Source organism: Schistocerca cancellata, chromosome 12 (assembly GCF_023864275.1).
Source record: "Schistocerca cancellata isolate TAMUIC-IGC-003103 chromosome 12, iqSchCanc2.1, whole genome shotgun sequence".
Taxonomy (NCBI): Eukaryota; Metazoa; Arthropoda; class Insecta; order Orthoptera; family Acrididae; genus Schistocerca; species Schistocerca cancellata.
This window is the reverse complement of record NC_064637.1, coordinates 100893558-100905666: the sequence shown is the minus strand read 5'-3', so window position 1 is coordinate 100905666 and position 12109 is coordinate 100893558. Positions and strand designations below refer to the sequence as shown.

The window sequence follows — 12109 nt, the reverse complement described above, 5'->3', positions numbered from 1 at the left end:
CAGTTCGCTGCCTGTCCTGTTTTACCAGCCTGCCCAGCCTGTAGTCTCCTAAATCTGTAATGTGAAGGCCGGCCGGTGTGGCCGAGCGGTTCTAGGCGCCCCAGTCTGGTACCGCGCGACCGCTACGGTTGCAGGTTCGAATCCTGCCTCGGGCATTGATGTGTTTGATGTCCTTAGGTTAGTTAGGTTTAAGTAGTTCTAAGTTCTAGGGGACTCATGACCTAAGATGTTAAGTCCCACAGTGCTCAGAGCCATTTGTTTTGTAATGTGGAGTGGCTGGCCGATGTGTGGACTTGGCTACACCAGGGAAGCGTCCTGGGACCTCTGCTGTTCCTGACCTATATAAATGACCTGGGTGACAATCTGAGCAGTTCTCTTAGGTTGTTCGCAGATGATGCTGTAATTTACCGTCTAGTAAGGTCATCCGAAGACCAGTATCAGTTACAAAGCGATTTAGAAAAGATTGCTGTATGGTGTGGCAGGTGTCAGTTGACGCTAATTAACGAAAAGTGTGAGGTGATCCACATGAGTTCCAAAAGAAATCCGTTGGAATTCGAAAAATAAAATGGTTCAAATGGCTCTGAGCACTATGGGACTTAACATCTATGGTCATCAGTCCCCTAGAACTTAGAACTACTTAAACCTAACTAACCTAAGGACAGCACACAACACCCAGCCATCATGAGGCAGAGAAAATCTCTGACCCCGCCGGGAATCGAACCCGGGAACCCGTGCGTGGGAAGCGAGAACGCTACCGCACGACCACGAGATGCGGGCGTTGGAATTCGATTACTAGATAAATAGTACAGTTCTCAAGGCTGTCAATTCAACTAAGTAACTGGGCGTTAAAATTACGAGCAACTTCAGTTGGAAAGACCACATAGAGAAGGCGAGCCAAAGCTCGCGTTTCATTGGCAGGACACTTAGATGATGCAGCAAGTCCACTGAAGAGACAGCTTACACTCCACTCGTTCGTCCTCTGTTAGAATATTGCTGCGCGGTGTGGGATCCTTACCAGGTGGGACTGACGGAGGACATCGATAGGGTGCAAAAAAGGGCAGATCGTTTTGTATTATCACGTAGTAGGGGAGAGAGTGTGGCAGATATGATACGCGAATTGGGATGGAAGTCACTACAGCAAAGACGATTTTCGTCGCGGCGAGATATACACTCCTGGAAATGGAAAAAAGAACACTTTGACACCGGTGTGTCAGACCCACCATACTTGCTCCGGACACTGCGAGAGGGCTGTACAAGCAATGATCACACGCACGGCACAGCGGACACACCAGGAACCGCGGTGTTGGCCGTCGAATGGCGCTAGCTGCGCAGCATTTGTGCACCGCCGCCGTCAGTGTCAGCCAGTTTGCCGTGGCATACGGAGCTCCATCGCAGTCTTTAACACTAGTAGCATGCCGCGACAGCGTGGACGTGAACCGTATGTGCAGTTGACGGACTTTGAGCGAGGGCGTATAGTGGGCATGCGGGAGGCCGGGTGGACGTACCGCCGAATTGCTCAACACGTGGGGCGTGAGGTCTCCACAGTACATCGATGTTGTCGCCAGTGGTCGGCGGAAGGTGCACGTGCCCGTCGACCTGGGACCGGACCGCAGCGACGCACGGATGCACGCCAAGACCGTAGGATCCTACGCAGTGCCGTAGGGGACCGCACCGCCACTTCCCAGCAAATTAGGGACACTGTTGCTCCTGGGGTATCGGCGAGGACCATTCGCAACCGTCTCCATGAAGCTGGGCTACGGTCCCGCACACCGTTAGGCCGTCTTCCGCTCACGCCCCAACATCGTGCAGCCCGCCTCCGGTGGTGTCGCGAGAGGCGTGAATGGAGGGACGAATGGAGACGTGTCGTCTTCAGCGATGAGAGTCGCTTCTGCCTTGGTGCCAATGCTGGTCGTATGCGTGTTTGGCGCCGTGCAGGTGAGCGCCACAATCAGGACTGCATACGACCGAGGCACACAGGGCCAACACCCGGCATCATGGTGTGGGGAGCGATCTCCTACACTGGCCGTACACCACTGGTGATCGTCGAGGGGACACTGAATTGTGCACGGTACATCCAAACCGTCATCGAACCCATCGTTCTACCATTCCTAGACCGGCAAGGGAACTTGCTGTTCCAACAGGACAATGCACGTCCAAATGTATCCCGTGCCACCCAACGTGCTCTAGAAGGTGTAAGTCAACTACCCTGGCCAGCAAGATCTCCGGATCTGTCCCCCATTGAGCATGTTTGGGACTGGATGAAGCGTCGTCTCACGCGGTCTGCACGTCCAGCACGAACGCTGGTCCAACTGAGGCGCCAGGTGGAAATGGCATGGCAAGCCGTTCCACAGGACTACATCCAGCATCTCTACGATCGTCTCCATGGGAGAATAGCAGCCTGCATTGCTGCGAAAGGTGGATATACACTGTACTAGTGCCGACATTGTGCATGCTCTGTTGCTTGTGTCTATGTGCCTGTGGTTCTGTCAGTGTGATCATGTGATGTATCTGACCCCAGGAATGTGTCAATAAAGTTTCCCCTTCCTGGGACAATGAATTCACGGTGTTCTTATTTCAATTTCCAGGAGTGTATTTACGAAATTTCAGTCACCAACTTTCTCTTCCGAATGCGAAAATATTTTGCTGAGCCCAACCTACATAGGTAGGAATGATCACCAAAATAAAATAAGAGAAATCAGAGCTCGAACAGAAAGGTTTAGGTGTTCGTTTATCCCACGCGCTGTTCGGGAGTGGAATGGTAGAGAGATAGTATGATTGTGGTTCGACGAACCCTCTGCCAAGCACTTGAATGTGAATTGCAGAGTAGTCACGTACATGTAGATGTACATGGGTTCGCCACGTGTTGAAGACACCACAGCACTTCTCGAACACCCAAGAAGTCGTGCAGTGCCAACCTTCTGGACTACCACCATCTGCCCTCCGTCAAATATACACTCCTGGAAATGGAAAAAAGAACACATTGACACCGGTGTGTCAGACCCACCATACTTGCTCCGGACACTGCGAGAGGGCTGTACAAGCAATGATCACACGCACGGCACAGCGGACACACCAGGAACCTCGGTGTTGGCCGTCGAATGGCGCTAGCTGCGCAGCATTTGTGCACCGCCGCCGTCAGTGTCAGCCAGTTTGCCGTGGCATCCGGAGCTCCATCGCAGTCTTTAACACTGGTAGCATGCCGCGACAGCGTGGACGTGAACCGTATGTGCAGTTGACGGACTGTGAGCGAGGGCGTATAGTGGGCATGCGGGAGGCCGGGTGGACGTACCGCCGAATTGCTCAACACGTGGGGCGTGAGGTCTCCACAGTACATCGATGTTGTCGCCAGTGGTCGGCGGAAGGTGCACGTGCCCGTCGACCTGGGACCGGACCGCAGCGACGCACGGATGCACGCCAAGACCGTAGGATCCTACGCAGTGCCGTAGGGGACCGCACCGCCACTTCCCAGCAAATTAGGGACACTGTTGCTCCTGGGGTATCGGCGAGGACCATTCGCAACCGTCTCCATGAAGCTGGGCTACGGTCCCGCACACCGTTAGGCCGTCTTCCGCTCACGCCCCAACATCGTGCAGCCCGCCTCCGGTGGTGTCGCGAGAGGCGTGAATGGAGGGACGAATGGAGACGTGTCGTCTTCAGCGATGAGAGTCGCTTCTGCCTTGGTGCCAATGCTGGTCGTATGCGTGTTTGGCGCCGTGCAGGTGAGCGCCACAATCAGGACTGCATACGACCGAGGCACACAGGGCCAACACCCGGCATCATGGTGTGGGGAGCGATCTCCTACACTGGCCGTACACCACTGGTGATCGTCGAGGGGACACTGAATTGTGCACGGTACATCCAAACCGTCATCGAACCCATCGTTCTACCATTCCTAGACCGGCAAGGGAACTTGCTGTTCCAACAGGACAATGCACGTCCAAATGTATCCCGTGCCACCCAACGTGCTCTAGAAGGTGTAAGTCAACTACCCTGGCCAGCAAGATCTCCGGATCTGTCCCCCATTGAGCATGTTTGGGACTGGATGAAGCGTCGTCTCACGCGGTCTGCACGTCCAGCACGAACGCTGGTCCAACTGAGGCGCCAGGTGGAAATGGCATGGCAAGCCGTTCCACAGGACTACATCCAGCATCTCTACGATCGTCTCCATGGGAGAATAGCAGCCTGCATTGCTGCGAAAGGTGGATATACACTGTACTAGTGCCGACATTGTGCATGCTCTGTTGCTTGTGTCTATGTGCCTGTGGTTCTGTCAGTGTGATCATGTGATGTATCTGACCCCAGGAATGTGTCAATAAAGTTTCCCCTTCCTGGGACAATGAATTCACGGTGTTCTTATTTCAATTTCCAGGAGTGTATTTACGAAATTTCAGTCACCAACTTTCTCTTCCGAATGCGAAAATATTTTGCTGAGCCCAACCTACATAGGTAGGAATGATCACCAAAATAAAATAAGAGAAATCAGAGCTCGAACAGAAAGGTTTAGGTGTTCGTTTATCCCACGCGCTGTTCGGGAGTGGAATGGTAGAGAGATAGTATGATTGTGGTTCGACGAACCCTCTGCCAAGCACTTGAATGTGAATTGCAGAGTAGTCACGTACATGTAGATGTACATGGGTTCGCCACGTGTTGAAGACACCACAGCACTTCTCGAACACCCAAGAAGTCGTGCAGTGCCAACCTTCTGGACTACCACCATCTGCCCTCCGTCAAATATACACTCCTGGAAATGGAAAAAAGAACACATTGACACCGGTGTGTCAGACCCACCATACTTGCTCCGGACACTGCGAGAGGGCTGTACAAGCAATGATCACACGCACGGCACAGCGGACACACCAGGAACCTCGGTGTTGGCCGTCGAATGGCGCTAGCTGCGCAGCATTTGTGCACCGCCGCCGTCAGTGTCAGCCAGTTTGCCGTGGCATACGGAGCTCCATCGCAGTCTTTAACACTGGTAGCATGCCGCGACAGCGTGGACGTGAACCGTATGTGCAGTTGACGGACTGTGAGCGAGGGCGTATAGTGGGCATGCGGGAGGCCGGGTGGACGTACCGCCGAATTGCTCAACACGTGGGGCGTGAGGTCTCCACAGTACATCGATGTTGTCGCCAGTGGTCGGCGGAAGGTGCACGTGCCCGTCGACCTGGGACCGGACCGCAGCGACGCACGGATGCACGCCAAGACCGTAGGATCCTACGCAGTGCCGTAGGGGACCGCACCGCCACTTCCCAGCAAATTAGGGACACTGTTGCTCCTGGGGTATCGGCGAGGACCATTCGCAACCGTCTACATGAAGCTGGGCTACGGTCCCGCACACCGTTAGGCCGTCTTCCGCTCACGCCCCAACATCGTGCAGCCCGCCTCCAGTGGTGTCGCGACAGGCGTGAATGGAGGGACGAATGGAGACGTGTCGTCTTCAGCGATGAGAGTCGCTTCTGCGTTGGTGCCAATGATGGTCGTATGCGTGTTTGGCGCCGTGCAGGTGAGCGCCACAATCAGGACTGCATACGACCGAGGCACACAGGGCCAACACCCGGCATCATGGTGTGGGGAGCGATCTCCTACACTGGCCGTACACCACTGGTGATCGTCGAGGGGACACTGAATAGTGCACGATACATCCAAACCGTCATCGAACCCATCGTTCTACCATTCCTAGACCGGCAAGGGAACTTGCTGTTCCAACAGGACAATGCACGTCCAAATGTATCCCGTGCCACCCAACGTGCTCTAGAAGGTGTAAGTCAACTACCCTGGCCAGCAAGATCTCCGGATCTGTCCCCCATTGAGCATGTTTGGGACTGGATGAAGCGTCGTCTCACGCGGTCTGCACGTCCAGCACGAACGCTGGTCCAACTGAGGCGCCAGGTGGAAATGGCATGGCAAGCCGTTCCACAGGACTACATCCAGCATCTCTACGATCGTCTCCATGGGAGAATAGCAGCCTGCATTGCTGCGAAAGGTGGATATACACTGTACTAGTGCCGACATTGTGCATGCTCTGTTGCCTGTGTCTATGTGCCAGTGGTTCTGTCAGTGTGATCATGTGATGTATCTGACCCCAGGAATGTGTCAATAAAGTTTCCCCTTCCTGGGACAATGAATTCACGGTGTTCTTATTTCAATTTCCAGGAGTGTAGGTACATTTCACACCTTCCATATTCTAAACACAGACAGCTCGCACATTGAAACTGTAAAATACAGTTTTCATTCTGCGTGTGTGAAAGTCTTACAGTGTGCATATACATCCTTCCCGCTTGTTTTAAAACTTAGTTCAACCTGGCGCCGTTACAGCATGTCTTCAAGATGGCTGCTACACTTGACGTTCGTCAGAAGCAACGTGCTGTCATGTAATTCCTGTGCTGTGAAAACGAGACAGTGGGAAACATCCACAAGAGGTTGAAAAAGGTGTAAGGAGATGCTGCTGTCGATCGCAGTACAGTTAGTCGGAGGGCAAGCAGGTTACGTGATGAAAGCGGGCACGGCAATATTGAGGATTGTCCTCGGAACGGCAGGCCTCGTACTGCACACACTCCAGACAATGTGCAGAGAGTTAACGAATTGGTGACTGCTGACAGACGCATCGCAGGGAACGAAGTGTCACGCAACGTTAGGATAGGGGAAGGAAGTGTTTGCAGAATACTGAAAGTGTTTGTGCAAGGTGCGTTCCCAGGATGTTGGCAGTGGCTCACAAGGAAACAAGAAAAACGGTATGCAGCGATCTTTTGGAACAGTACGAGAATGGTGGAGATGAATTTCTTGGAGAAATTGTGACAGGTGATGAAACATGGCTCCACCATTTTTCACCAGAGACGAAGAGTCAATCAGTGGAGTGGCATCATGCCCAAGAAAAAGTAATTCAAAGCCACACCTTCTACTGGAAAAGTTACGGCTACGGTGTTTCTCGATTCCGGAGGACTAATGCTTGTGGACATCATGCCAAGTGGAACCACCATAAATTCTGATGCATATGTGGCGATTCTGAAGAAACTTCAAGCTCGACCGAGTCGTGTTCGACCACATCACCAAAAGCAGGATGTTTTGCTGTTGCACGACAATGCACGGCCACATGTCAGTCGAAAAACCGTGGAAGCGATCCCAAAACTCGGATGGACAACACTGAAACACCCGCCTTACTGTCCTGACCTGGCTCCATGTGAGTATCATCTCTTTGGGAAACTGAAAGACTCTGCAGAGCTACATGTTCAGCAATGTACTATGAACGGTGTGCTGCGAAACACTTGTGAGTGCTCCAGCGTTGCGCTGGTTCGGCAGAGATGCCACAGATCACTGTCCATTCTACTTTACAGAGCAGGCAAGCGTCCGAACCCCACGCTCTGTGAAGAGTCGTGGAGATCCAACCACTCAGCTCATAGTGGTGGTTTCCCTGGCCTACCTCTTTCCATAGATGCTCACGACAGTAGCACGTAAACTTTCGAATAGCGTCGCCGTTTTCGAGACACTCCGTCACAGACTGGGTGTAATAACAACCTGCCCTTTGTCAACGTCGGTTACTTCAGGCGTTCTCCCCATTTGCAGCCCATATCTTCGCTAGGGTTATCCCCCTCCGCGTGTGCTCCACTTATATACAGGGTGATCAAAAACTCAGTATAAATTATAAAACTGAATAAATCACGGAATAACGTAGATAGAGAGGTACAAATTGACACACATGCTTGGAATGACATGGGGTTTTATTAGAACCGAAAAATACAAACGTTCAAAAAATGTCCGACAGATGGCTCTTCATCTGATCAGAATAGCAATAATTAGCATAACAGAGTAAGACAAAGCAAAGATGATGTTTTTTACAGGAAATGCTCAATATCTTCACCATCATTCCTCAACAATAACAGCAGTGGAGAAATAATGTGAACAGCACTGTAAAGTATGTCTGGAGTTATGGTGACACATTGGCGTCGGATGTTGTCTTTCAGCATCCCTAGAGATGTCGGTCGATCACGATACACTTGCGACTTCAGGTAACCCCAATGCCAATAATCGCACGGACTGAGGTCCGGGGACCTGGGAGGCCAAGCATGACGAAAGTGGCGGCTGAGCACACGTTCATCACCAAACGACGCGCGCAAGATGTCTTTCACGCGTCTAGCAAATTTTTTTTTGGTTCTAATAAAACACCATGTCATTCCAAGCATGTGTGTCAATTTTTACCTATCTACATTATTCCGTGGTTTATGAAGTTTTCAAATTTATACTGACTTCTTGATCACCCGGTACTTTTGTTACCGCGTCACGTGCCCGCAACGCCACCAAGTGACATCCAGAGTTTCGGTGGACAGTTGTCATAATGTTGTGGCTTATCAATGTACATGACAACATAGTTTGCGAAGGTCTTCTCTTCTGCAATAAATGCTACAGGAGTTCTTTCGATGGAAGAAAACAACGTTAATTGGGAAAACTCTGTTGGCGTGTGCGGAGATCGTAGTCGTAGTATGTACGCTGTTAGGGCCGGATTGCAACCACCGATCCGTATAGAGGCACCTCATGCTATCTGGGACATCTGTTATACTCGCAGATAAGCACTCGCATCAAAAAGCACCGGTCCTTGGCGTGATTCTTTAATTAGTAATCGAAATCGTAGAATTCGTTAAAAAGTTGGCCATTTAAACCAAGGTGTTTTCGATACATTTGCGTTCTTGAATCCTGACATTGCCAGGGAGCAGAAGGCGGTTGTAAGGTAATTTATTAAATAAAAAGGTTTTAGTGTAAAAAGCTTTTAATGGAAAGACCACAGTTTTCAGTATACAATTAAGACACGAATTCTACTTTGCATTGTTTCCTAAAAGCATGTCAGGTAGTCCAAGTTATAAAAATGCGGTCGACATGCATTGAAAAATATCATTAGCTGTAGTCATGCAGTGAAATGCCGGATTGTGAACCATAATAACTATAGTAATGAAGAAAACCGTAACTGGCAATTTTCCTTTGTTATTACCGTCATCTTGCGAGGTTATTGTTCGCGACCTGGTATTACATTGCACGACTACAGCTAATGTCGATGGATGTCCATAGCTTTTTTTCGATTTGAGCGATATGACGATGGTTGGAGAGAACAGTCGGAGCTAGTCATGGAGCTTTAATGGTATGCTGGAAACTGCAGTCCAGGCCTTAAAAGCCTTCTGCATCAAAACTTTTTTTTTCTTCAATAAACGTGCATCGACACAGGGGCTGAAGACATTTGCTTAATTTATTACAGTGCAAATGGTTCAAACGGCTCTGAGCACTATGGGACTCAACATCGGAGGTCATCAGTCCCCTAGAACTTAGAACTACTTAAACCTAACTAACCTAAGGACATCACACACATCCATGTCCGAGGCAGGATTCGAACATGAGTCCGTATCGGTCGCGCGGTTCCAGACTAAAGCGCCTAGAACCGATCGGCCACTCTGGCCGGCAATTTATTACAGTAACTCTCGCTGATGTTCACCTGGGAGTGCCTTGAAAAGGGCGTATCCACTCAACAATGAGTTTTACTCATACTTTGTTCAACAGAAATATTTTAGTGATATGTCAACAGTGAGTAAATAAATAACTATACAGGGTGAGTCACCTAACATTACCGCTGGATATATTTCATAAACCACATCAAATACTGACGAACCGATTCCACAGACAGAACGTGAGGAGAGGGGCTAGTGTAATTGGCTAATACAAACCATAAAAAAATGCACGAAAGTATGTTTTTTAACACAAACCTACGTTTTTTTTAATGGAACCCTGTTAGTTTTGTTAGCACATCTGAACATATAAACAAATATGTAATCAGTGCCGTTTGTTGCATTGTAAAATGTTAATTACATCCGGAGATATTGTAACCTAAAGTTGACGCTTGAGTACCACTCCTCCGCTGTTCGATAGTGTGTATCGGAGAGCACCGAATTACGTAGGGATCCAAAGGGAACGGTGATGGACCTTAGGTACACAAGAGACTGGAACAGCACATTACGTCCACATGCTAAAACCTTTTTATTGGTCTTTTTCACTGACGCACATGTACATTACCATGAGGGGTGAGGTACACGTACACACGTGGTTTCCGTTTTCAATTACGGAGTGGAATAGAGTGTGTCCCGACGTGTCAGGCCAATAGATGTTCAATGTGGTGGCCCTCATTTGCTGCACACAATTGCAATCTCTGGCGTAATGAATGTCGTACACGCCGCAGTACATCTGGTGTAATGTCGCCGAAGGCTGCCACAATACGTTGTTTCGTATCCTCTGGGGTTGTAGGCACATCACGGTACACATTCTCCTTTAACGTACCCCACAGAAAGAAGTCCAGAGGTGTAAGATCAGGAGAACGGGCTGGCCAATTTATGCGTCCTCCACGTCCTATGAAACGCCCGTCGAACATCCTGTCAAGGGTCAGCCTAGTGTTAACTGCGGAATGTGTAGGTGCACTATCATGCTGATACCACATACTTCTTTACCTAAGGTCCATCACCGTTCCGTTTGGATCCCTACATAATTCGGTGCTCTCCGATACACACGATCGAATAGCGGAGGAGTGGTACTCAAGCGTCAACTTTAGGTTACAATATCTCCGGATGTAATTAACATTTTACAATGCAACAAACGGCACTGATTACGTATTTGTTTATATGTTCAGGTGTTCTAACAAAACTAACGTGGTACAATTTTAAAAAACGTAGGTTTGTGTTAAAAAACATTTCCGTGCATTTTTGTATGGTTTGTAATAAACAATTACACTAGCCCCTCTCCTCACGTTCGGTCTGTGGAATCGGATCGTCAGTATTTGATGTGGTTTACGAAATATATCCAGCGGTAACGTTAGGTGACTCACCCTGTATACTGAGTTGACTAAACTCACATATGCAGATGGTGGCAGTGTCGTGTACACAATTATTAAAAGAGCGGTGCATTTGCGGAGATGTCATTTGTACTTAGATGATTCATGTACAAATATTTCCGACGCCGTTATGGCCGCACGACGGAAAATAACAGACTCTGAACGCGGAATGGTAGTTACAGCTAGACCTACGGGACATTCCATTCCGGAAATCATTCACGATTTCAGTATTACGAGATCCACTGTGTCAAAGAGCGTGCCGAGAATACCACATTTCGGGCATTTCCTCTCACCACGGACGACGCAGCGGCCGAGGGCCTTCACTTAACGACCGAGAGCAGCTGCGTTTGCGTAGAATTGTCAGTGCTGACAGACAAACAACACTGCCTGAAATAACCGAAACAGCATGGAACGCACGATGAACGCCTCCGCTAGGATAGTGTGGCGAAATTTGGTGTTCATGGGCTATGGCAAGAGACGACCTACAGGACTGCCTTTGCTAACAGCACGACATCGCCTGTAGCGCCTCTACTTGGCTCGTGACCATGCCTTCCTCGAACTGAAGACGGACTCTGCCTGCTGCTTTCCACATGAGAACCAGCTGTAACTGTGGGGATGTATACTTAAAAAGCACTCCGTCTTCAGGCGACAAGTGGCCCATCCGACCGCCGTGTCATCCTCACTATGTGGAGAGGTCAGCACACTGCTCTCCCTGTCGTTATGATGGTTTTCTGTGACCGGAGCCGCTACTAGTCGGTCGTGTAGCTCCTCACTTGGCATCACGAGGCTGAGTGCACCACGAGAAATGGCAACAGCGCATGGCGGCCCAGATGGTCACCCATCCAAGTGCCGGCCACGCCCGACAGCGCTTAACTCCGGTGATCTGACGGGAACCGGTGTATCCACTGCGGCAACGCCGTTGCCCGAACTAAACTTAAGTCTCTACAGGGTCAAAAGTATTTAAACCGACAAACTCTGGGAGGTTGTAGGGGACATCAAAACAAATACTTTAATCTTTAAGGATGGTTTGTGAAGCGGTGCAGTAGGTACTGGTAGATGAAGAAACTTGCACAGGATAGGGTAGCATGGAGAGCTGCATCAAACCAGTCTCAGGACTGAAGACCACAACAACAACAACAACAACAACAACAGTGAGGAAGATGTTTTCAAGTATGTTTTGTATTGTGAAGTGATGTTGTGTGTGTTAGGTGATATTGCAACAATAACAATAAAAAAGAAGTGTAACTTAAATTC

General features: G+C 49.7%; 1 pseudogene; it reads right to left on the bottom strand.

Moving 5' to 3' along the window:
• Positions 1-11661: 11661 nt before the first annotated feature.
• Positions 11662-11779, bottom strand: LOC126110052 (5S ribosomal RNA; annotated as a pseudogene).
• Positions 11780-12109: the final 330 nt, after the last annotated feature.